Here is a 25,500-nt window from a genome sequence, read left to right as displayed (position 1 = left end):
CCAAAAAACTTACTACTAGTGTACCTCAGGGCTCTACCCTCAGCCCCCTGCTTTTTAATATATATCTGACCCCTCTCATATATCTTGCCGAACAGCTGGGAGCCAAAACTATGGCCTACGCTGACGACACACAACTTCTGTTCACATGGCCAAAAAATAATTTGGATACGTCGGGAGCCCAGTCCTGCCTATCATCTGTCTTTCGTTGGCTAGCCCTCGCCCAACTAAAATGCAACGAAAGTAAATCAGAAATCCTGCTGTATGGCTCCTTTCCAGACAATTTCAGCGACTCTCTTTGGCCCGACGATCTGCCATGCCCCAAATCCATCGGCGGCCCTGCAAAAAACCTAGGAGTCTGGTTTAACAATGACCTCCGATTTGAGGACCATTTGAAAAAACTTACTGGGATTTGTTTCTCCACACTTAGAACATTACGCAGGTTCTTCCCTCTGATCCCGAGAGGGGCCAAGGAGACTGTCATTCGCGCCCTCATATTATCCAGATTGGATTACGCGAATGGCCTCTTCTGTGGTTTACCGGCCTATTTGATTCATCGTCTCCAAGTTATCCAAAATGCCGCTGTGCGGCTTGTGTTTAACATACCAAAAAGCTCAAGTGTCCGTCAACCTCTTCACTGGCTACCAGTTGCTCACAGGATTTTATTTAAAATCCTTGTTCTCGCATACCGTGCTGTCCATCAAACCGGCCCACTCTATCTGAGAAAAAGATTTTCCCTGTATGTTCCTAACCGACCTCTCAGGTCAACTAATCTGTTTCAAATGACTGTACCAAAGTTTAAATACAGCAGGCTTGGTGGTCAATCCATCTCTGTCAGATCTGCTAGAGCCTGGAACACCCTTCCTCTACATTTGAGAACAGCCCAATCCATCACCGTGTTTAAGAAGGGACTGAAGACCCACCTTTTTAACATCACTGCATAGGGCTCTCACTCCCATCTGTACACTGAAATCACTCTGCTTTGCTTTCCATCTCTCCCGCGCCAGGATACTATTTTTTTAGTAACAGAGCGCGCTATAAAAGCCTCTATAAAAATAATAATAAATTCTGAGTTGAGGGATACCAGATTTTTATGTCCTATCTTGCTCCAATCTGAAGAAATGCTGGTAGCCACTGTAGCCAGCATTCCACATGATAGCCTATGGGCAAAGTAGCATTATAATAGTGAAAAACGAAAATGGCTGTCATTCACTACCAGAGCATGTCACCTGCACTAGTACATGCTCTACCTTTCACATACACTGCACCCTGCCCAAGGGGGTACCTTGGGCCTTCCATGGGGGTGACCAATGTGCACAGAAAGGGAAGGGTTAGGCCTGGCCAGTGGGGACACTGACCAGGAGGACATGGCAGGTCACAGACTGCACACAGGCACTGTGGTGGCAGGTCTGAGACATCATTTCAGGGCTACTCATGTGGGTGGCACAATCAGTGCTGCAGGCCCACTAGTAGCATTTGTATCCCCAGCTCTAGCACACTCAGTGAACTTTACTAGGGACTTCTTGGTGATACAAATATGCCAAACATAGATAACCAATTACAATGACAATTTACACAGAGAGCATATGCACTTTAGCACTGGTCAGTAGTGGTAAATTGTCCAGAGTCCTATTGCCAACAGCCACAGGTCAGGGAAAATAAGGGAGGAAGAAGCAAAAGGTTTGGGGCTTACCCTGCAAAAAGGGCCAATTTCAACAAAAACATAATGAGGTTATGTTACAATTATTTATTAACAACATCTATCTAACTCCTCCTACCAGCTCTAAGTGAGTGATACTAGACTGGCACTTGCAACCATCTACAAATGCAACAATGGAGCTCTTTAGGAGACAGCAAACCTCCAGTTGCATTGTAATTTGTGTATAATGTGGCAGGCGTGCTAAGAGTGGATGGTGTACTTAGAACAAAAACAACCCGTGAGATGAAGATGAACATTGATGTGAACTCAGGTTTTCCCAATACTATAATAAATAAGGAAGCATGGTGAAGCATGTTTGCTAAGATTTTGGGTGAGAACCTAGAAGAGGCTGACATAAAACCTTAAAGGTTTACAGGGGAAGTTATTGAGAATTTGGGAGTCTGTCTCAACTGGGTTGGTTTAACTAAAGGAAACTGAACTCGTACTTCACTGAATCCGTACTCATTGAAAGTGATAGGGATATCACTGTGCAAGAAGCTTGAAAGGAATATCCTGTTGTTTTTTTCTTGGAAAATCGATAAATCAGGCAATTTTAAAGATAGCGTTGTATTGAAACCTGACACAAAATCATGTGTACTCAAGGTGAATATAATTCCCATGTCTATAAGTTAAGAAGTTACACAAGAGCTGAAGACGTTGCAAGAAGTGGCAGTAAAAGAACATGTGGAATTATTGGAGTGGCTAACATCAATGGTAGTGGCAAGACATGCCAATGAAAAAGCAACATGATGGCTCAACCTTACAAACCTTAAAAAGGGTTGCAAGTTGCTGCTACCATAAATCTTCAAACATCTGTCTATGAACAAAGCTCTTAAACGGTTTTGAACAATAGATCTGACCGCCACATAGCATCAGTTTTTGTTAAATGCTAAGAGTAAAAAGTTCATGGCTTTCTCCACACACATAGGATGTTATCGATTTTTGAGAGTTCCATGTGATTTAGTGTTAATGGGCAATATATCAAACTCTAAAATATATACTATTTATTGAGGTCAAATATGTGTATTTTTCCTAGATGATATACTCATACTGGAGAGGACTAAATCTGAACATGACAAAACTGAGGGAGCTTCTGAAGATTTTGCCTGTGAGGGGGTTAACCGCAGAATTTAGTAAATACAAATCTGCAAGCCCTCCAAAAAGAAAGGATGAGATCAAGGCCTTTCTGTGCCTTATGGAATTCTATGCACAATTTGTAAACAATTGTGCAGATAAAACACATTATTTAGACAACTACCGAAAAACAGAGTGAAGTCTGGGAGGACTATGGATTGCCAAGAAGCATTTTGTAAACTCAGATATTCCCAATGTGCCACATTTTCAAGGTTTCAGTCCGAATAGTGGAAGTGTTGCCACTACTGGTGCAAGTGTCCGCTTGTTTACTATTCCTGCTGCTAAGAGAAGTGCATTATTTATGTCTACTGTTCTTAATGTTTAATTGAGTACCAATAAGGCAAATTCGGCCCTGGGACGGGGGCCACGTAGCCCCTCTCCCCATTCTTAAAATGCGTGGCCTCGAGGATGGGGTCCCCCTGGCTGAAATCGGCCCAGGGAAGTGGGATTATGCAGCACACCTTTCCTTTGAACAAAAAAATCCTGATAACTCACTGTGGTCCCTCCTCCTTTCTTCCCCATCCTGTCATGCTGCTGGTTGGGGGATGAAGCACCCTTAGCTGTCGATGGTCCTAGGGGCCAACAAGACTTCCTGTTGCCTCCAATAAACCACACAGAGTGGGATTGCTGAGAGGTGCCCACCTTACTGTATGTAGGTGTTCTAGTGTTTTTGTTCACAGATGTCTCTTGATTTTATCTCTCTGCATGTGTTCATATGTATACGATCTTTGTATGAATGTATTTATCTTGAGGCTCTATGCCATCAAACCTCACACACCTCACCCTTTATGTCCCATATAGGTCAGACTACAAACAGCGTCTCAGTTTTGTACTCTCAAAAGCACCCAGTAAACCAGTGTAAATCAGAGCAGGTCACTACCTCCCTAGTGGTACAAAAGGCTGGCCATTTGGAAAAGCACTTTAGACCTAGCATGTGAGGTATGGGCAGGCCCGGACTGGCAATGTCGGGCACCGGGCAATCCCCCGTTAGGCTGCCAGGGGTGGGGGCCGGTTTTTGGCCGGGGGGGCCGGTTTTGTTGCTAAAGGCCGATTTTTTGTACACTCAGTACAGTAGTAGTCACTTACCTACTACTGTACTTTGCAGCGTGCCTGCGTTTCACTCTCTCCGAGCACTGAGTCCGTGTGCAAAAAAATGCAATTTAATGAATTCTCTGCTGGATAAATAATGCATTGCAGGCAACAGTGCCATTTTAGGGGGTGGGTGGGTTGCGTGCACACGCAGCGTGCAGATGCCTCCACTGCGTGGTTTGCGCGGCCTGCTCTTAATCTTCAGTTTGCCCCCTTCAAGGGGGTGGGGGGGGCCGGGCGCGGCTGTTGAGGTGACACATGCGCATTGGGGTTCGCGCAGGAGCGTGACGACGAGAGGCCCTCGCTCGCCACCCATAATGTAATTATTTCTAGCCCCCCTGATATGTCTCAGTGTCCCTGCTGCAGAACGTCTGCTAGTGCCGGCCGCCCGCCGCCAGGTGAGTGTTGCTTCCATTTTTGCAATCTCCCGTGCCCTGGCCTGGACTTGTACTAGACTGTGAAGGAGGCAGTGGGGCCTCATTACCGTGCGAGTCTACTCCCGGACCGCACACATTCCCAGGTGAGAGTCATCGCGGCTGGAGACTGAAAAAGGTCCCTCACAGCACTCACTCAGGTATCTCAAAATGTTTACCTTTTAGAGGCAGAGCGCGTCATTATTCCTAGGCTATAATAGTATACTACAGCTTAGTCACAGCCTGCTGCTTGCAGTTGACTTCAGGGTCAAGGCTGCGCTTCAGTACTAGGCAGGGGCCATGTAGGGGCTGTTGCGGGCAGAGCGGATTGAAAATAAGCACTGGATAGACTTTTTGTTATGACAGTGTCATACTCTGCGCAGTGCTGCCCTTAATACATTTAGGAGGCACGCGAAGATCCGGCCGCCTGGGGGAAGTGGGTGGGTAGGGGGGGTTGGAGGGAGGGGGTCTTGGGGCTGCTGAGCATTCCCTGCCCTGGGTTCACGTGACAACGCGGTGTCACTCATGACTGCTAAAGTGTGTTCATTTTATGAGAGAGGGGAGCCTAGTAGTTACGTTTCTCTTGAGCTGGGCGGGTCTGCGGTTGAGTTACACGTTTATTTAGTTTTTTTTAGTTTTAGTGGCAGGCACTACTATCACCGCGCTGCCTGTGCCCACTTGGTCAGTGTGCTACATCATGCTGCTGCCCTGTGACCGGACTTAGTCGGAAACGAAAGGTCGCATTTACCATTATAGACTGACAGTGTTATCACGGAGAGGCTGCTGTGTGGCTCACTGAAGTATTAATCGTTTTCAAACTTTACAGCCTGACAGACACTAAGCCTGTAGTTCTGCTCACTGCTCTCCCAGGCTCAGGGTGGTACTGCGGCGTGTTAGGCTCCAGTCAGCTCTTTATTCATTTATTTATTTAAAACGCTAACTACAATTTAAATATAATTTCGGTCCCTGACTGAGCTCCTCCAGTTCATGGGCGACCTCTCAGTGCTACTCTGCTGTGGAGGAGATCGCGCGCACTGACACCAGGCAGGAATGTTTTTAAGTCCTGCTGTGCCACTGCTGCCTTCCCAGTCCCTGGTTCCCAAGCAGGGATTCCCGTGGTCTGGGCAGGCCTGTCATACAAAGCATTCTTAACCTGCCCTGGCTCCACGTGTGTTCCGGAAATGGTCTGGGCACTTGTATCCGTCCAGGAGAGCGCTGTGTTGTATTATTGGAAGAATTTACAAAAAGGGGGTGGTGATGGACAGAGTATCTGAGTTAATCAGAACACTCCTACCCAGTCAACAGATCAGGGCTTGATCCATCACCGTTTTTTAGCTCACTGCACCATCCCAGTTCAGAACCTGGCTATATGCAAATTAGTCTGTCCCTGGCCCAGTGCATCATGGGAACAGGGCAGACCAAACTACCAAGCCAATTCTTCACTGGAAAGGAAACAAGCTTCCGGGGACCGGTTTCTGGCATTACAGCCGTCTTCGGCCCGGCTTGCTTGAATCCTGATGGTGCAATGAGCAAGGGACTCATGTCTGAGCATACCCTTCCACACTCATGGTGGCCAAAATAATTTACAAAAAGGGGGTGGTGATGGACAGAGTATCTGAGTTAATCAGAACACTCCTACCCAGTCAACAGATCAGGGCTTGATCCATCACCGTTTTTTAGCTCACTGCACCATCCCAGTTCAGAACCTGGCTATATGCAAATTAGTCTGTCCCTGGCCCAGTGCATCATGGGAACAGGGCAGACCAAACTACCAAGCCAATTCTTCACTGGAAAGGAAACAAGCTTCCGGGGACCGGTTTCTGGCATTACAGCCATCTTCGGCCCGGCTTGCTTGAATCCTGATGGTGCAATGAGCAAGGGACTCATGTCTGAGCATACCCTTCCACACTCATGGTGGCCAAAATAATTTACAAAAAGGGGGTGGTGATGGACAGAGTATCTGAGTTAATCAGAACACTCCTACCCAGTCAACAGATCAGGGCTTGATCCATCACCGTTTTTTAGCTCACTGCACCATCCCAGTTCAGAACCTGGCTATATGCAAATTAGTCTGTCCCTGGCCCAGTGCATCATGGGAACAGGGCAGACCAAACTACCAAGCCAATTCTTCACTGTAAAGGAAACAAGCTTCCGGGGACCGGTTTCTGGCATTACAGCCGTCTTCGGCCCGGCTTACTTGAATCCTGATGGTGCAATGAGCAAGGGACTCATGTCTGAGCATACCCTTCCACACTCATGGTGGCCAAAATTATTTACAAAAAGGGGGTGGTGATGGACAGAGTATCTGAGTTAATCAGAACATTCCTACCCAGTCAACAGATCAGGGCTTGATCCATCACCGTTTTTTAGCTCACTGCACCATCCCAGTTCAGAACCTGGCTATATGCAAATTAGTCTGTCCCTGGCCCAGTGCATCATGGGAACAGGGCCGACCAAACTACCAAGCCAATTCTTCACTGGAAAGGAAACAAGCTTCCGGGGACCGGTTTCTGGCATTACAGCCGTCTTCGGCCCGGCTTGCTTGAATCCTGATGGTGCAATGAGCAAGGGACTCATGTCTGAGCATACCCTTCCACACTCATGGTGGCCAAAATAATTTACAAAAAGGGGGTGGTGATGGACAGAGTATCTGAGTTAAACAGAACACTCCTACCCAGTCAACAGATCAGGGCTTGATCCATCACCGTTTTTTAGCTCACTGCACCATCCCAGTTCAGAACCTGGCTATATGCAAATTAGTCTGTCCCTGGCCCAGTGCATCATGGGAACAGGGCAGACCAAACTACCAAGCCAATTCTTCACTGGAAAGGAAACAAGCTTCCGGGGACCGGTTTATGGCATTACAGCCGTCTTCGGCCCGGCTTGCTTGAATCCTGATGGTGCAATGAGCAAGGGACTCATGTCTGAGCATACCCTTCCACACTCATGGTGGCCAAAATAATTTACAAAAAGGGGGTGGTGATGGACAGAGTATCTGAGTTAATCAGAACACTCCTACCCAGTCAACAGATTAGGGCTTGATCCATCACCGTTTTTTAGCTCACTGCACCATCCCAGTTCAGAACCTGGCTATATGCAAATTAGTCTGTCCCTGGCCCAGTGCATCATGGGAACAGGGCCGACCAAACTACCAAGCCAATTCTTCACTGGAAAGGAAACAAGCTTCCGGGGACCGGTTTCTGGCATTACAGCCGTCTTCGGCCCGGCTTGCTTGAATCCTGATGGTGCAATGAGCAAGGGACTCATGTCTGAGCATACCCTTCCACACTCATGGTGGCCAAAATAATTTACAAAAAGGGGGTGGTGATGGACAGAGTATCTGAGTTAAACAGAACACTCCTACCCAGTCAACAGATCAGGGCTTGATCCATCACCGTTTTTTAGCTCACTGCACCATCCCAGTTCAGAACCTGGCTATATGCAAATTAGTCTGTCCCTGGCTCAGTGCATCATGGGAACAGGGCAGACCAAACTACCAAGCCAATTCTTCACTGGAAAGGAAACAAGCTTCCGGGGACCGGTTTCTGGCATTACAGCCGTCTTCGGCCCGGCTTGCTTGAATCCTGATGGTGCAATGAGCAAGGGACTCATGTCTGAGCATACCCTTCCACACTCATGGTGGCCAAAATAATTTACAAAAAGGGGGTGGTGATGGACAGAGTATCTGAGTTAATCAGAACACTCCTACCCAGTCAACAGATCAGGGCTTGATCCATCACCGTTTTTTTAGCTCACTGCACCATCCCAGTTCAGAACCTGGCTATATGCAAATTAGTCTGTCCCTGGCCCAGTGCATCATGGGAACAGGGCAGACCAAACTACCAAGCCAATTCTTCACTGGAAAGGAAACAAGCTTCCGGGGACCGGTTTCTGGCATTACAGCCGTCTTCGGCCCGGCTTGCTTGAATCCTGATGGTGCAATGAGCAAGGGACTCATGTCTGAGCATACCCTTCCACACTCATGGTGGCCAAAATAATTTACAAAAAGGGGGTGGTGATGGACAGAGTATCTGAGTTAATCAGAACACTCCTACCCAGTCAACAGATCAGGGCTTGATCCATCACCGTTTTTTAGCTCACTGCACCATCCCAGTTCAGAACCTGGCTATATGCAAATTAGTCTGTCCCTGGCCCAGTGCATCATGGGAACAGGGCAGACCAAACTACCAAGCCAATTCTTCACTGGAAAGGAAACAAGCTTCCGGGGACCGGTTTCTGGCATTACAGCCGTCTTCGGCCCGGCTTACTTGAATCCTGATGGTGCAATGAGCAAGGGACTCATGTCTGAGCATACCCTTCCACACTCATGGTGGCCAAAATAATTTACAAAAAGGGGGTGGTGATGGACAGAGTATCTGAGTTAATCAGAACACTCCTACCCAGTCAACAGATCAGGGCTTGATCCATCACCGTTTTTTAGCTCACTGCACCATCCCAGTTCAGAACCTGGCTATATGTAAATTAGTCTGTCCCTGGCCCAGTGCTTCATGGGAACAGGGCCGACCAAACTACCAAGCCAATTCTTCACTGGAAAGGAAACAAGCTTCCGGGGACCGGTTTCTGGCATTACAGCCGTCTTCGGCCCGGCTTGCTTGAATCCTGATGGTGCAATGAGCAAGGGACTCATGTCTGAGCATACCCTTCCACACTCATGGTGGCCAAAATAATTTACAAAAAGGGGGTGGTGATGGACAGAGTATCTGAGTTAATCAGAACACTCCTACCCAGTCAACAGATCAGGGCTTGATCCATCACCGTTTTTTAGCTCACTGCACCATCCCAGTTCAGAACCTGGCTATATGCAAATTAGTCTGTCCCTGGCCCAGTGCATCATGGGAACAGGGCAGACCAAACTACCAAGCCAATTCTTCACTGGAAAGGAAACAAGCTTTCGGGGACCGGTTTCTGGCATTACAGCCGTCTTCGGCCCGGCTTGCTTGAATCCTGATGGTGCAATGAGCAAGGGACTCATGTCTGAGCATACCCTTCCACACTCATGGTGGCCAAAATAATTTACAAAAAGGGGGTGGTGATGGACAGAGTATCTGAGTTAATCAGAACACTCCTACCCAGTCAACAGATCAGGGCTTGATCCATCACCGTTTTTTTAGCTCACTGCACCATCCCAGTTCAGAACCTGGCTATATGCAAATTAGTCTGTCCCTGGCCCAGTGCATCATGGGAACAGGGCAGACCAAACTACCAAGCCAATTCTTCACTGGAAAGGAAACAAGCTTCCGGGGACCGGTTTCTGGCATTACAGCCGTCTTCGGCCCGGCTTGCTTGAATCCTGATGGTGCAATGAGCAAGGGACTCATGTCTGAGCATACCCTTCCACACTCATGGTGGCCAAAATAATTTACAAAAAGGGGGTGGTGATGGACAGAGTATCTGAGTTAATCAGAACACTCCTACCCAGTCAACAGATCAGGGCTTGATCCATCACCGTTTTTTAGCTCACTGCACCATCCCAGTTCAGAACCTGGCTATATGCAAATTAGTCTGTCCCTGGCCCAGTGCATCATGGGAACAGAGCAGACCAAACTACCAAGCCAATTCTTCACTGGAAAGGAAACAAGCTTCCGGGGACCGGTTTCTGGCATTACAGCCGTCTTCGGCCCGGCTTGCTTGAATCCTGATGGTGCAATGAGCAAGGGACTCATGTCTGAGCATACCCTTCCACACTCATGGTGGCCAAAATAATTTACAAAAAGGGGGTGGTGATGGACAGAGTATCTGAGTTAATCAGAACACTCCTACCCAGTCAACAGATCAGGGCTTGATCCATCACCGTTTTTTAGCTCACTGCACCATCCCAGTTCAGAACCTGGCTATATGCAAATTAGTCTGTCCCTGCCCCAGTGCATCATGGGAACAGAGCAGACCAAACTACCAAGCCAATTCTTCACTGGAAAGGAAACAAGCTTCCGGGGACCGGTTTCTGGCATTACAGCCGTCCATCACCACCCCTTGTTGTTAAGTATTATTTGAAGAGGCACAGCAGACCAGAGCCTGTGACTTCTTGATGACCTGAACTAGCAGATGAGAAGGTGGATTCTGTAGCCTGTCAACTCTTTAATGCAGCACTGAGCCCCCAAAGTCAGAAGAGGCCCAGAGTCTGCTGCTATCAGAGCAATGCCAGGACCAATTCAGGCGATTGGCAATTTAGCAGAACCCATTAATCCCAATAGTTGGTTAGTGGCCTGTGCAGAAGGGGCTCTCAATCCGTGCCCACAGAGTAATGTCTGCAGTTGGGAGAGTGATGTATAGCTGTGAAATGGTGCACGCAGTACTTTAATGAAAACATACAAAAAGTGCTGTTGTTACTTATCCACAATACATATTTCCTCCTCTGGGGTGGTTCTCCCATTAAATCGTACAGCATTGCTGAGAATTACAGATTCTCTCCCTTTTAAATGAAAGTAGTGCAAGTACTCAGTACCACTCACCATCTGCCCAATTACAGCAATAGTTTACAGGAGGAAGTCTGGATTTAATGATCACTCTGGTAAGGTATTGTAGCATGGAATGGCAATTTTACACTGGGTGGACACATGTCCATTATCTGCTTTACTGTAGTGCTAGCAAGTATAAAGTGTAGGATTAGAGGCAATTATGCTAGTGTATGAGAGCGTTTTGAAGAGTAGAGTTGGTGTTTTGAAGGAGTATGTGCGTGAGAGAAAGCTGAAGGATGTGGTATTGCTTTTGGCACATGTTGAGGAGGACTGATCCTCCATTACCTATGATTTTCAGCAGTTTAAAGATAATTTTAGAGGTTTTCGTTGCTCAAATGGGTGTAATTTCTGATATTTATATATTTCCCTCGTCACCATTGCTTGATTTATGTTCGCGAGAAAGTGTCACTCATAGTCGTTGAATGTCACTCATAATTACAGTGAAATTCTGAAAATGTCACACATATGTAATCTGAAACCTTGGCAGCTATGCATGAATGGTACTGAGTACGAAAGTATGTGTAAAAATATGTTTGTGACTGCTACAGCCTGTGAGTGGAAGTGTGAGCAAATGGGAGTGTTTGAACCAGTGTCGTTGTAGGAAAAGTAGGAAAATGCCAGCATGCTCGAAAGCCTCCGTGTGTATGCATTGTGTGAGAGTGGGATTGTCTGCACGGGCGCAAATGTGTGAACGTTGGTGTTCATGAATGGTACTGAGTGCAAATATATGTGTAAAAATATGTTTGTGGCTGCTACAGTCTGCTGTGAGTGGAAGTGTGAGCAAATGGGAGTGTGTGGGTGAATGGAAGTGCGATTGAAGTGAAGTGTGCTCACACTGAAGGGTAGTCGTGTGTGACCTTCTACACGCCCACCCGCCAGCTTCGCTCTACAAGCCTCGCCCTCGCCGCCGTACCACGCATCCGAAGAGTCACCGCCGGAGGAAGATCCTTCTCCTACCTGGCGGCCAAGACATGGAACTCCCTCCCCACCCACCTTCGGCTGACCCAGGACCATCTCGCCTCCAGGAGACTACTCAAGACCTGGCTGTTCGAGCAATAGCGGACCCCTTCCCCCAAGCGCCTTGAGACCCTTCCGGGTGAGTAGTGCGCTATACAAATGTTATGATTGATTGATTGATTGATTGATTGATTGAATGTGAGTGCGTCATGTGAACAAATGCAGGCGTGAGAAAGTGATCTGTAAGAACACAGGCATCGGGCCTGCGCTTAGGCATCAGGGAAGCAGTAGGAAGCAGGGGAAGGGAGAACGGGGTCCTTGCTCAGGAACAGACATAAGGGGGCTCATGCTGCAGTACCATCGATCATTAATTGACATGCTTGCTACCATCATCAGGCTTTATGAGATGACCATGATAAAAGCAGATAGTGTTTTCCTCTTCTAAATGGTCACACCACTACAGCGAATGCTGGTTCACACAATAATTCTTTATCAGTTCACTAAGAAAATAATGCCCTTGAAACCTTGTGAACGCCCTACTTGCCCAGGTGCATATCCCAGGAAGGCAGAAGCAAGTGTAGCTGAAAGGGGCCCCCTGTCGAGGGTGGGTGTATGCAGGGCTGCAAGATTCAAAGGGTCCCCGATACTCAGGTTTGAGCACCAGAAGTCATGGGCGGGGGTGGTTAATGTATGGATTGGACTCTTGCCCTTCTGCAGCAGCAGAATGCCTTTCTTGCCTAGGCTAGTGTCCCTTTGTGGTGCGTGTTTTCCGGCACTCAGCACGTGCCACTTTCGGTGCACATATTCCTGAGGGTGCTGCAGGCAGAGAGTCATTGCCCAGGTACACTCAGGTATGGACACCATGGAAAGCTACAGCGGATAAAGGGAATGGAGAGTTCTTCTGGCACAGGTATGGACAGTAGCAGCACTGCAGCAGGATGGGACACACAACCATATACTGGCCGTCTATGACATACCGTGTTGCCCCCCATTCTCACATACACCACCAGGTTGGTGCTTTCTCTGACTGCCCTCAAAATAGACCTCCCCAGTAGATGTACTACCCTCCGTGTATGCTTGCCCTGCCAAGGCTGCAGCTGACCCTGCACGGGCGGTTACGCACTCACGGCGCCTGCCTCCTGTGGCTGTCTAGCCGGTCTGAGGCACACTTGCCATGCACAGCGCAGACGATCGAAGTGTGACGGGGCTGTGAGAAGGAGTCCTGCAGGTGGTGCCACACGCTTCGAGGAGGGTTATGCGGTTGTGCATGCAGAAGCAGCTCATTGATTGATTCAACAAGATAATCTGTGATCTGCCCCGAAACAGTGGCTTCTATTTCCGCACTGTTGTTTATCTCATGAGTACTGCTATCTCGCTTAGGCTGGCAGTCAAATATGTAATCAAACAAATACGTGAAATCTATTGCAATTTTACGACTCACTCCATTTTGCCTGCCACTACAAAATGATATAAAGAGACCATCATGCTGCAGTAAGGAGAGCCTGAGGCCAGAGCACATTCATCACTTAAGAGGCATTGATTGGTACACGTACCGTACAGTAGCAGAAAACACGCAGCCTCGTAGAAATAACACGGCCTTCCACGTTGTCGTTTCTACCTAACTTTTCAAAACATTCCCATTACAGTTTGCATTGCATTGGCTGCTCAGCAATCTCGTTGCTATCTCTGAAGAATTGTAAAACTGATCTGTTTAGAATGGGACCAGATTTACCGTACCACACTAACTGCCCACCTCTGCGACCCCCCCCCCAACACACGAGATCACTGAATTGTACTGATAAAGCAGAAGATAATTGTATGTTATGGTTACAAGGCCGGTGTCATGTGTCTAACAACCAGTGACGCCATTAAAGTCAGGAAATGATGGGGAGGAGGCAAAGGAAAGGGGGGAATAATGGAAATTTGGGGGGAGGAAGTAGGGGGAGATAACAAAAGACGTGTGTTCACTCATAAGCTTGATAAAGGATCCATTTTGCCCTTTATGAGAAGGTCCATGTACACCATTGTACAGTAACCCAGGTCTGTGAGGTGCAGCACTCGTAGATATTTCGTGCAAGAGAGTTCTCAAAATGCATTTGTGGAAAAATTCCTGCAGGGGCCCCACTGCTTCTCAAACTGTTGCGGCTAATGTAGCTGAGATCTTCTCCATGATCAGAGTGTGGTACAGCTTGTGAAGCCAGTCAATATCTTCCGGGATGTCGCCCATACCCCAATGACCGTTCACTGTTTGCATGTGAATTACAGATGCCCAAGTTGTAGGTGTTGAACCAGCTGTGCGGGAAAGGAGAAGCTCCAGAAAAAGACCCAGCGCCATTAGCACATGTAAAATGCTTTTTAGATACATATTGTTCATACTGACTGCTGAGACATGGTTAGATAAGTCCCTGTCGTCCTCAGATTCCTCCAAATTAAAATCTGGTTTCATCTGCTTTATTACATCAAAACAAGTGATTTTTGTTGGCTCTTAGGGCTCAGTGCACTTTACCACCACTAACCAGTGCTAAAGTGCTTGCGCTCTTTCCTTTCAAACATGGTAAAATTGGCTTAGACCAAATTGGCAATTTTAATTTACTTGTAAGTCCCCAGAATGTGGTTCTACATGTACCCAGGGACTGTACATTAAATGCTGCTAGTGGACCTGTAACACTTATTGTGCCACCCACTTAAGTAGGCTATTTAAAGATGTGTCATGTCAAGGCCAGGGCCTTTGTGTTAATTGTTTCTGCTTTCTGGCCAGGGTGCCATTTGAGACATTTCCATGCCTTCTGTCAACCTGGGTGCTTATATGTGACGTTTCCATGCTTTCTGGCCTGGGTGCTTAATTATGTGTACTATTTCCATAGTTTCTCGCCTCAGTGACCTGGAGCTAGAGGCTCATGTGTGACATTTCCATGCTTACGGCCTGTGTGCTTATGTGTGACCTTTGCATGCTTACTGGCCTGGTGGTGTAACCAGGCCTGGGTCAGTGCCTAGGTGCTTATGTGTGATATTTCCACAGTTTCTGGCCTTAGTCAGTGGCCTGTGTGCTCATGTGTAACATCACGTCAGTGCTTAATGTGTGACAACATGAGTGACAATTTACTATGCTTTAAAAGTTAATACAATCTAATATGTAAAGAAAAATTTGTTCAAAAATGTTTTGTTTTGGCCTTTCTATCTCTCAAATATTTTTGGGGGGACAGGTTTAACCCCCCAAACTACCCCCTAGTAGTGGTTGCTCACTGCGCTTGCTCGCTACACACCATGTGGGGGGCTGGTCTCACTTTTACTTTGTTCTCTCTGATTCACTACTTGTGTCTATTTTTGGTGCTCTCTGAAAGAATGTCTATGGGTACATATGACTGGGTGGGTAAACTGGTGCTCTTTAAGGTCATCATCTACTATTTACTGTGCTTTGAAAGTTGATAAAATTGAATATGTAATGAAAATGTGCTGTACAATTCACCATTTCGGTTTGTCGTTTTCCAAAATTTTCTTGGGGAGAGAACCCCCCCAAACATTCCTAGTAGCAGTCTAGCTCGCTCGCTGCGCTCGCTCACTACGCGCCGGACGGGGGCTGGTCTGTTGAAATTTGCCAGGGCTGCTTTCAGTTCCCAGTCCGGCCCTGGGTATGGGCAGTGCTGAGGGGCATAGCTTAGCGAGTGGGATTCGGGGAGATGTGACTGAGGTGTGGCGCCGCGGCCAGGGCGACTGACGCTGGAATCTGGGGACCACGGTTCGATCCCCGGCTCCGGCGGCAGGTTAGCCCAGCACCATGTGACTCTGGGCAATAGCTCGCTTAATCTGCCCGACGGCCCCCAGCGCCTAGAGACCCTTACGGGTGATTGTGCGCTTTACAAATGTGGACTTTACTCTTAAATTTCCCAACTAAAAAGCAGTGGGCCACAGGGTGAATGGGTGAGATGGCCAAGATTTGGGATGGAGTGTTCCAATGAGGAGTAAGGTCAGTACTGATTTGCATTTGGTGGTTCTGGGGCTGATTTAGAGCTTGCCCACTAAAGGCAATGTCTGTCCACCGGAATTTGAGCTCGGCACACTCAAATTGCATGCAGATGGAGTAAAATTTACTTTGTCAGTGTAAAACTTCCTCCAATGGTCCCAAGGATTGGGAGCAGTTCGATGTAAGATATCCAACCATTGCCTTATTTATATTGAATGGTTGGATGTCTTCTTTGTAACTGTGACCTTCACACTATGGGAGAAACCACTCACGGGGGGTATACAACGTTTACAACGCAATTTTTACAACGCACTACCATTACAACGAAACTTTTACAACGCAAAATCCATTACAACGCATGACACTACAACGCACACCACTACAACGCATACCATTACAACGCAGTCATTACAACGCATACCATTACAACGCATAACTTACCATCCAACACTTACCCTACTGTTGCACCCCCTGGAGTTAGAATAGTAATTTTAACCCCTACACTATCCAACACTTACCCTACTGTTGCACCCCCTGGAGTTAGAATAGTAATTTTAACCCCTACACTATCCAACACTTACCTTATATGCAATGTAGTGTAATGCGTTGTAATGGTATGCGTTGTAAATGTACTATGCGTTGTAGTGGAATGCGTTGTAAAGGTAGTTTTAAAGTATTCGTTGAAATGGTATGCGTTGTAATGGTGTGCGTTGTAATGGATGTTGCGGTGTAAAAAATGCGTTGTAAAGGTAGGCGTTGTAAAAGTATGCGTTGTAACGTCATACATCCCTCACGGGGTGAGGGGCATTCATTTTATATTCTTCAAAAACACACTCATGCTTTAGGAGTTTGTTTTGAAAAAGAAAAAATTGGGAAATGTTTGATGACCGGCCAACAGGTTAGACACAGCTTTTTCCCCAAACTTTTCCTACATTGTCAGGAACCGCCATGACAGTAGTTTTAGCCAATGTACAGGGATGTGCATGGGTCCAGGCAGCATCTATAAAATTGTCAGGCGAAGTAAAGGCAGGGTGTTTTTTTGGTGCAGTTTTATTTTGCACAAACTCGAACCAAAGGTATTGGAGCACTTTACATGAGCACCAGTTATGTTTACACAAGGGCACAATCATTTTTGGAAGGCACGGGGAGATTAAGTGATTTGCCCAGAATCACAGGATGTTGAGCTGACTCCAAGACTCAAACTTGGTTCCCCAGCTCTAAATTCTGCAGCTCTAGCCGTTAGGCCATATTTGATGTTAAGTACTCTGTCACCTTAACTGCCTTTACTCTGTCTGACGAACTTTGTCTAGAGAGGCACACTTAAATGGAAAACGATGAGCTGGAATGCTCTTAGACTATGTGCAAGCATTTGCCCCATCGCCTTTTGGATGTTTGTTTGCCAGTAGCATCCTGGATACCTGCGATTGGAGCAGCTTTCCAACCTACTACTGCCAATGTTTGGGAATTCTAAAAAGTAGTACATTTGCATGCATCTTTATGGGTGTAGATGTACTCCTGTTTTGGAAAGCTGGTCACTATATTCATTTATGTTCTTGATCAAAAAATGATTTGTGAAATAGAGACGACTAGACAAACCAACACAAACACTGCAGGCCCGACTCGGGTCCCTAGACCCAACTATCAAGCAAAGAATGCATTTATTTGGGGGTGCCTCATCCCAAACAACCTCCCTGAAGCTACGCCCATGGAAGCACTATAGATATAGAGCACTCCTCCCTGAAGTCATCCCACCCCATTTTCTGCATCAGGTTTTCAATATTCCTCCTGTAAATATTCTCCAATATTTTGCTATTTGGGTCCCTGCAATAGAGGAAATGGCATGTCAAGGGTATATCCCACATCTGCTGGAAAATAACATATGGAAGTGGCTTGTAATAGTAAATTAAATGCATCTGTAAGTAATCTGAAATGCTTGAGCTCTGACCCTTTAGGAAAATGGAACTCGTGCCCTCACATACCAATCTGGCATTTCATTTACATTTCCACAGCTTACCCTGTGCGCCACTCATCCGTGCCCCTGCAGCAAACAAACATGTCTGAACGCTGCATGCTCGGCTGGGCTCACACCTGTTTGACATCCTGCCGTGTTCTGAATTTCTACAGATAGATTTCCATTTCGCAGTATCAGAAAACGCCAAAGTTCAAACTGCAGCAGGTGCCGGGGGACTCTCAGCCGTTCTTGCGCCAGGAAAATATATTCTTGATGTTTTTATGTGATTTGTTTCATACACTACCTTCCCTTTGTTCGGAGCTTCATCAAAGGACGTGCCAAACTGACCTGCCATAAAATACACAGCGACGGATTAAAGATTATCACTGTTGCTATCACCACGTGATATTAAATACTAGGAACTTGAATTGCTGGTGAACGCTTCCCCTTGTTACATTGAATTGTAAACTCTTTAAATTACGTGAGAAAATAGGTTGTGGATGAAAATGCCATGAAACTATATCAGTATCGATATATAGAATTATAGATGGAGAACTATCAATTACTGAGTGATGTCACAGAAAACGAGAGCGAAGTCGAGTTTCCTACGTCACTTCAGTTTGTTCTTTTTTATAGCTCCAGATATGTGCATTTGAAAAACATTTCTTTAAAAGAAGGAATACCTTATTTTTGTATGTCATTCATAAATTAACAGCTCCTTTATTTATTTATTTATTTTGTAGTTATGTATTTGCTGCGTGACGTAGAGAGCCAGTGCTGACAGGATTACAGAGTATAAAGCCAGATCTTCAATCCTTTCCTAAAGGACAGGAGATCACTGGCGTTCTTCAGTTGAAGAGGTAGATTGTTCCACCATCTGCAGGTGATATTGAAGAAGCTTTTTCCACCCCATCTCTGCAGACGGGAGAATGGCACTATCACCAACTTCTGGTAAGCTGAGCGAAGGGTGCGAGCAGGTGTATGCCATTTAAAGCGCTTTACCAGATAGGTAGGAACGGAATTCTGTAAAGGCCTTAAATGCAATACACAATGCCTTAAATCTAATGCGCTTCTCTACAGGCAGCCAGTGTAGGGTGTTATGGGGCTGTTTGGCTGATTAATAGTTATACAACCCAAAGAGCAGTCTGGCAGTGGAATTATGCAGTACCTGAAATGTTACTATTACAGGTTTGTTCGCACCAACCAGAAGTCCGTTGCAATAATCAAGTTTGGAGAGCACGGGCTGCCACCATCTAAAATGCACTTTGTTAATTAATGTATTTCTTTCTATTGTGACCTCTTTCCTGACAGGTGTGACCTATTTTCAATGACTTATCTAGTTGTGGCCTGATTTAGACACTGTAAAGACCTGTGAAATCTTTCACAGTGTGTGCCTTTTAGATGCAGCATTCGGCAGCATTATTAATTCCTTGATAACTTCCTTCTTTGGCGTCCAGTGAGTGACGCAGTGGAACTGTAGTACGTCACCGCTGTGGTGTAGTAACCATCGTTGTGACGCACTTGCAGTGTGTTTTTAGAGAACACTGTTCACAATAGTGAAATGGTATTATAATTATATATAACATCAGGATACCCACGTTTGGGTGGCAAATCACAAAAAAAACAAGGAAATGATAGTGACCCCAACATAAATATAAGGCCTCTGATTCACTAAAAACGATTGGAGCTTGTGGTACTAATTTGGTTACAATTCTTGATGCACAAATTGCACAGCAGCTGGTTGGGGAGAGGCAGGGCCGTTTCTACCATTAGGCAAGCCTAGGCGGCTGCCTAGGGTGGCAGAGGGAGGAGGGTGGCAAAAAACATGAGTTTGGTAATCCCTTTAATAACAATCAACAGCTAAGGATATGGAAGGGATAAATCTGGAGTAATGTATAAAAAAATGCCAAAACTGTGTCTGTCCTCCTCCGTGAAAAAACGATTGGAATGTACACCTTTCATTTCAGGCTGTTTGCATTCTTCTGATAGTCTCACATTTCAGGGCAGTTTACTGCTAATTTGAAGGCTTTCCATCTGTGTCACACAAAGACAGTTTTTTAAAATCAAAATATTGGATTCACAGATAAATAACACCTAAATAGAGAGTTCCTTATTAAAAAAAATGAAGAGATTTGGCGATTTGAGGCCTACACAAATGTCCGCTCCGATTTATTCAGCTCTAAGTTCCAGGGGATCTCCGTCCATCCCGCTCACTGCAATTTCAAGTGCTGATCCCAGGGAGTGTGGATAGTGGTGGGGAGGGGAGGCTGACAGTGGAAATTGCCGGTGTGCAATTCATAAGCAGACCATATGACCGGAGATAAGTAAACATGACAAAATTGCAGAGAAAGGGACCAACATTTCAGAGGGTGATACGTCTGCCCAGCCAGTCACACTGTGAGAGAGGCATTATTTACAAGGCAGCGTTAAGTGGCTTAAAGCTGCCTTGTAAATAAGGCAAAGCCCCTATCGCCACAGGAAGGTCATAAAAAGTGACGTGCCTGTGGCTATGAGGGCTTGTAAATATGCCCCATGGTTTTCTAAATATTGTTGTCGAAGATTTCAACGTAATACCATGGCTCTGATGTGGATAGATCAGATAGGTAGCTCACACAGCTGAAAGATTCAAATGAATACTTGTGAGTGTGAAACTGCAATACAAAGAATTGTACCAAACTGAGGTAAAGCTACTACCATATGTGGGTCAGGTGAAGGAAGCAGTTTGGCAGTATGCAATACTCTTTGTCACTTAGATGCTTAAACATACGAGAACCTAAGGCATTCTATCACTATCTGCTTCATAAATTAAATCACCTGCTCTCACCTTGCACCTCTCCAGTGGCGTCACTAGAGGGGTGCGGGGGTGCGGACTGCACCGGGTGACACCAGCACATGGGGTGACACCAATCTGGTTACGCTGTGTTGGCTGCTGGCCAAACTTTGCAGCCTCGCCTCTGCCATTAAATGGGTCCTCCAGTCCTTTTAGTATTACCTTCTAGGTAGCTTCAATGTGGACTTCCTCTCTCGCGCTCTGGTGGACTCTGGGGCCGGGCGATTGGCCAAGCCTGGTAGGGGAGTACTGTAAGGAAAAGGCCTTGGGGGCTGGTGCGGGAGCCCCGGAGGCACCAAGGAGTCCTGCTTCCTTGCCTCTTCCTCTGTTGCCTGTGTAATACTTCCAGTGCAAGGGGGAGGAGGGACTTTATTTTCCGATGGCTCTGAACTGCGGAGGGGAACTCGGATGCAATGAGGTGAAAGCAGGAGAGCAGAGGAGGACAACAGGAAGGAGGACGCGGTAGCGGATGCTACGGAGGAGAAAGCTGTGGGAGAACAACCAGCACAACCAGAGGCTGGTGGATTCAGAAAGACACCCTGACCAAGGATGTGGATAAACAGGACATCTGTAGGAGCCAGGATGACCACCGGGAAGGTGTGCGGGCGAGGCAGCCTTGGCTCTGTCACAGAGGAGGTCCATGGGGTAAGTCGTGAGGGGTGACACCGTGAGTTACCCGCACTGGGTGACACCAACCCTGCACCTCTCACATGTTTCGTCTTCTCAGGGGACGCCACAATTTTACAACACACATTCTCCTTATCACCCCTCAGTTGGAATGTCCAAAAAATGACAACATCCTTGAACTGAATGACAATGTGAGCCTTTACAATATCGGCTGTCCTTGGCAAAATTTCATTTGTGGTCCCAGCGTGTACCCGTGGGTACACGTTCTTATGCCACTGCCATACCGGAGTTTGTCAAAATGTGGTACCATTTTTAGACTCTGCTCTCAGAGGCCAAGCGGCTAGGGAAATGAAGAGCTGCATCGAGCTGAAGCCGTGGAATATGTTTAAGAGCTATTATATACAGAGCTTGCCTAGGTCTGAAGAAAAAAATCCCATTATACATATGTAAACCTGTTCTACTTCAATACTATGGTTGATGTGTTTTATTGTTTAATGTTAAATACAAGTTCCTTTATATTTAATGCATGAATTTTTCTAGACTGGATGACAGGGGGAGAGAGTGATGGTGATAAAAAGGTGGGGAGCATTTTTCAGTTCTTGCCTAGGGCGGCAAAACACCTAGAAACGGCCCTGGGGAGAGGCACACGTTTGTGATCACCTGTGTGAGAAGAGGAAGCATTGCAAATTGGCCTTTCGCAGGTAGTCTCTAAGTAACCTGCCTTATGACTATTCATTGGCCCCCTGTGATTGGATATGAAAGCAGCCGAGGGATGCTGCAAGGGCTACCAGACCTCCATCCCTGCAATCGGACTCACAAACTCGCAACTTAAACAAAAAAAAAAAAAGATGCTCGTGCCTCTTAATGTAACGTGCAGCTAATAAGATATTTGGGAAAGGGAGCGCGCTCCCGATCACTGCCATCTCGCCTGGAGGCACAATTCTAAAGGAGAAACAGTTATTCACTTGACAAATTCATACATAATGTCTTAACCATTCCATTCCATTCATTTATCTTTATTTCGGCAATTTTTGCCCAAAAAGATGTACATACAATGATAAAATCAACAATCAGTATTATATAATTATATATATTATATATTATATAATATAACCTGGATGATAAATAATTCAAGATAAACACAAGTAATCGATATAATACATTATCCAATTCAATCAATAGACGTCTGCATTATCAACTATAAAATTCATTTGAAAAGTGCATATACAAAGTTTAAAATTAGGCGTTGTTTACTAGAGCCCTACACTTAAGCCATTGCTGTGAGAAATGTTGCTACACCCAAAACAACCTTGCCAAATAAATCTGTTGTTAAAATACGATAGGCTTGCATGCAGTGTGTGATTACCATGTTTCTGCATAATGGCACAAGCCAATGCCTCCTTATTCTTTGATAGGCAGGGCAAAAGAACATAATATGCAGGTCATTTTCCAAATCACAGTTGCAGCTAGGACAATTTTCCGGGGAGGATGGAGACCATTTGGTGGTGAAAGCTCTAATTGGTAGAGTACCATACCTCCACTGTAAATACAACTTCCTAGTTAAAACAGGGAAAATATCGTCCAAGACACATTCAAAGTGATAACAATCTTTTTCCTTTAAAAAACAATCAGTTAAGGTGCCGGTTTGCGCATTACGTATGGAGTTAGATAATTTATTTTCATAATAAAGTTTTGATAAGCTTTTTCTTGAAACCCTGGTACAGGCAATTTCAGGGTCATACCGCATTTGTGGGACCCCTAACTTGATAAAATCATTTTTTATACAATCAAGCCATGGTATTTTCACTACGTTTGCCAAATTTAGAATTTCTAGGAGTTCCTGTCTGTAGTTTAGGAGCTCCAGCGTGCTCCATAGCCTCCGCCAGAATGTCAGTGGCTTGAGACCCAAGACCTCATCTATTGGCCTGAGGCCCAGGTCGAGTCTAAGAGGTAGCAAGGGAGTACTAGGGGGCAAAGTTAATAATTGTCTGAGGAATTTATTTTCTGTGATGACAATATCAGACCTACAGACGTGCCCCCATAGTTCGCCCCCATAGGTGACTGCACCTCTTGCCTGTGTTTTATAAATCTCAATGGGTGGACCAATGGGTTTAATTGTGGAGGTATTAGAAAGCTTAAGAATACCCCCTATTAGCTGTGCCTGTTTGAGTTGAGATTTGATTTGTTGAGGAGCCCACGTCATGCTTTCATTTAAAGTTACCCCTAAGTAATCAAAAATCTGAACCCTTTTCAGCTTGGTCGGTCCAATTGTGGGGTTTGGGCGTCTGGTTACTGGGGAATTAAAAATCATAAATTTGGTTTTCAAAGCGTTGATTTCCAAACCCCGTTCCACACAAAATGCCACAAAACCAATACCCTTTGGATCCCCACTGGGGATTTTGACAGCAGCAGGGTGTCGTCTGCAAACATTATTGCTGGCACCCTGCTGCCGGCTAGCTTAGGAACATCAGTATTTGATATCCCGTTTAGATGGGAGATTACCCCGTTGACGTAGAGGCAAAACAGGGTGGGTGCTAGAACGCACCCCTGTCTTACCCCCCTGCCAACGGGGAATTTTGAGGACAGTGAACCATTCCTTCCGCACCTTACTCGAGCAAAATTTTCTTGGTGGAGCCGTATTAGAATATTCAAAAGTTGGGGTGGCATACCCATCTCAGCTAGTACTGCCCAAAGCTTGCCTCTTGGGACCAAATCAAAGGCAGCACGTAAATCCATGAAAACCGTGTATAAACATCCCCCTTCAATCGTGACAGTCTTCCAAAATAGCAAGGTCAGACGATAAATCTGATCCATTGTGAATATATTTCTTCTGAACCCGGCCTGATAGGGACTCACTATGGAATTTTCCTCCATCCAGTCCTGAAGGCGATCTAAAATTAGCCTGCCAAAAATCTTTTGCGGCACATCAATCAAACTGATGGGCCTGTAATTGGCTGGGAGCAGAGGAGAGCCCTTCTTGTGGATAGGCACAATCTCTGCTCCCAGCCAAGTACTAGGTACCGGCATACCTCAAAGGACTGCATTGTAGATGGCTAGCAGATACGGAGCCCATATTATTGGTTCATGCTTAAAGAGGTCACCTGGAAGCTTGTCCAGCCCTGGGGCTTTTCCCGCGGCCAATAAGCATTGCCTCAGAGACCGCCCTCACCGTGAAATCCACGACATCCATTTGCAAAATAGGATCTAAGGACACCACCCCTATACCCCCCTCCAAATTGCTGACTCCTGATGCATATTGGGTCCGGAAGTGGTCCTCCCATACGCTTGCAGCTATATTTGCCTCAACAGCAAGTACTGGCTCTGCCAAGCCCGTATTTGCAATTGACCAGAATTTGCGCAGGTCTCTGGCTGCAAGGGCATTGTTTAAACTTGTCCAGTTGTCATAGTCCCATTCCTCTTTCACACACTTGAGTAGGTGTTTATAATCTGCCAAGTTGTTTATTAGCTCTTCATGCAAGGCCACAAGCTTATATTGCATGTCTGGGAAGTGTGCATGCGTAATTAGGGTACTAACCTCTTCAAGTACAGGGAGTATTCGAGCATAGAGCTCCGAAATCTGCTCTGGCTGTGCCACCAATTTAACCCACTTGACTCTTCGCCTGTCATTGGATAGGGTCAGCCTCGGATCAGGAACATCAATGCTATCCTTATTCTCTACAGTTATACCAGGCATAGAGATTTCTAGGCTTAATGCATTGTGATCACTATCATTTCTTACAATCACAGTGAAATTCCTCACTTTAGCCCAAGACAGAGTTTCAACGAATACATAATCTAGACGGGACTCCTGGCCCAGTTTATTGTAGGTACATTTTGGGGGACATCTGATTTCACCCGTCCATTACAAGCCCTGATCGAATGCTTAAGCGTTAGTGCCATAATTTGGACTGCTAACGGTGTCCATGACCTGGGAGGTGGAGCCGCCGATGGCGGTATTGCCCAATGATCATCTTCTTCCATAACGACACCATCTGTCAAGCCTAGCAGTGGCTCGAAATGACAATTGAAGTCACCCCTAATCACGAGCTGGATACCACTAGGAATGGAGCTTAAAAATAGGGACAGCTCCTCGAATGTTTTGGACTCTCCAGTAACACTCACTGGTCTAGAGTACACGTTGACCAGTGCAAGCCTAGATCCATTAGACCACTCCAAAAGCACGCACTGGACATCGTCAGATGATGTATTCAGGGGCTTAGCCATACAGCCCAGGTGAATACCCACCCAAACTGTGAGGCCACCCGATGGCCGCCCCTTCCCCACCCATCTTGCAGGGACAAAAAAAGAGGCAAAGCCAATGCGCGCCTTGTCCTCTCTAGTCCATGTTTCCTGGAATAGACAAATG

The sequence above is a fragment of the Lissotriton helveticus genome, chromosome 7 (assembly GCF_964261635.1).
Source record: "Lissotriton helveticus chromosome 7, aLisHel1.1, whole genome shotgun sequence".
Taxonomy (NCBI): domain Eukaryota; kingdom Metazoa; phylum Chordata; class Amphibia; order Caudata; family Salamandridae; genus Lissotriton; species Lissotriton helveticus.
Note: the sequence above shows the minus strand (reverse complement) of the source record.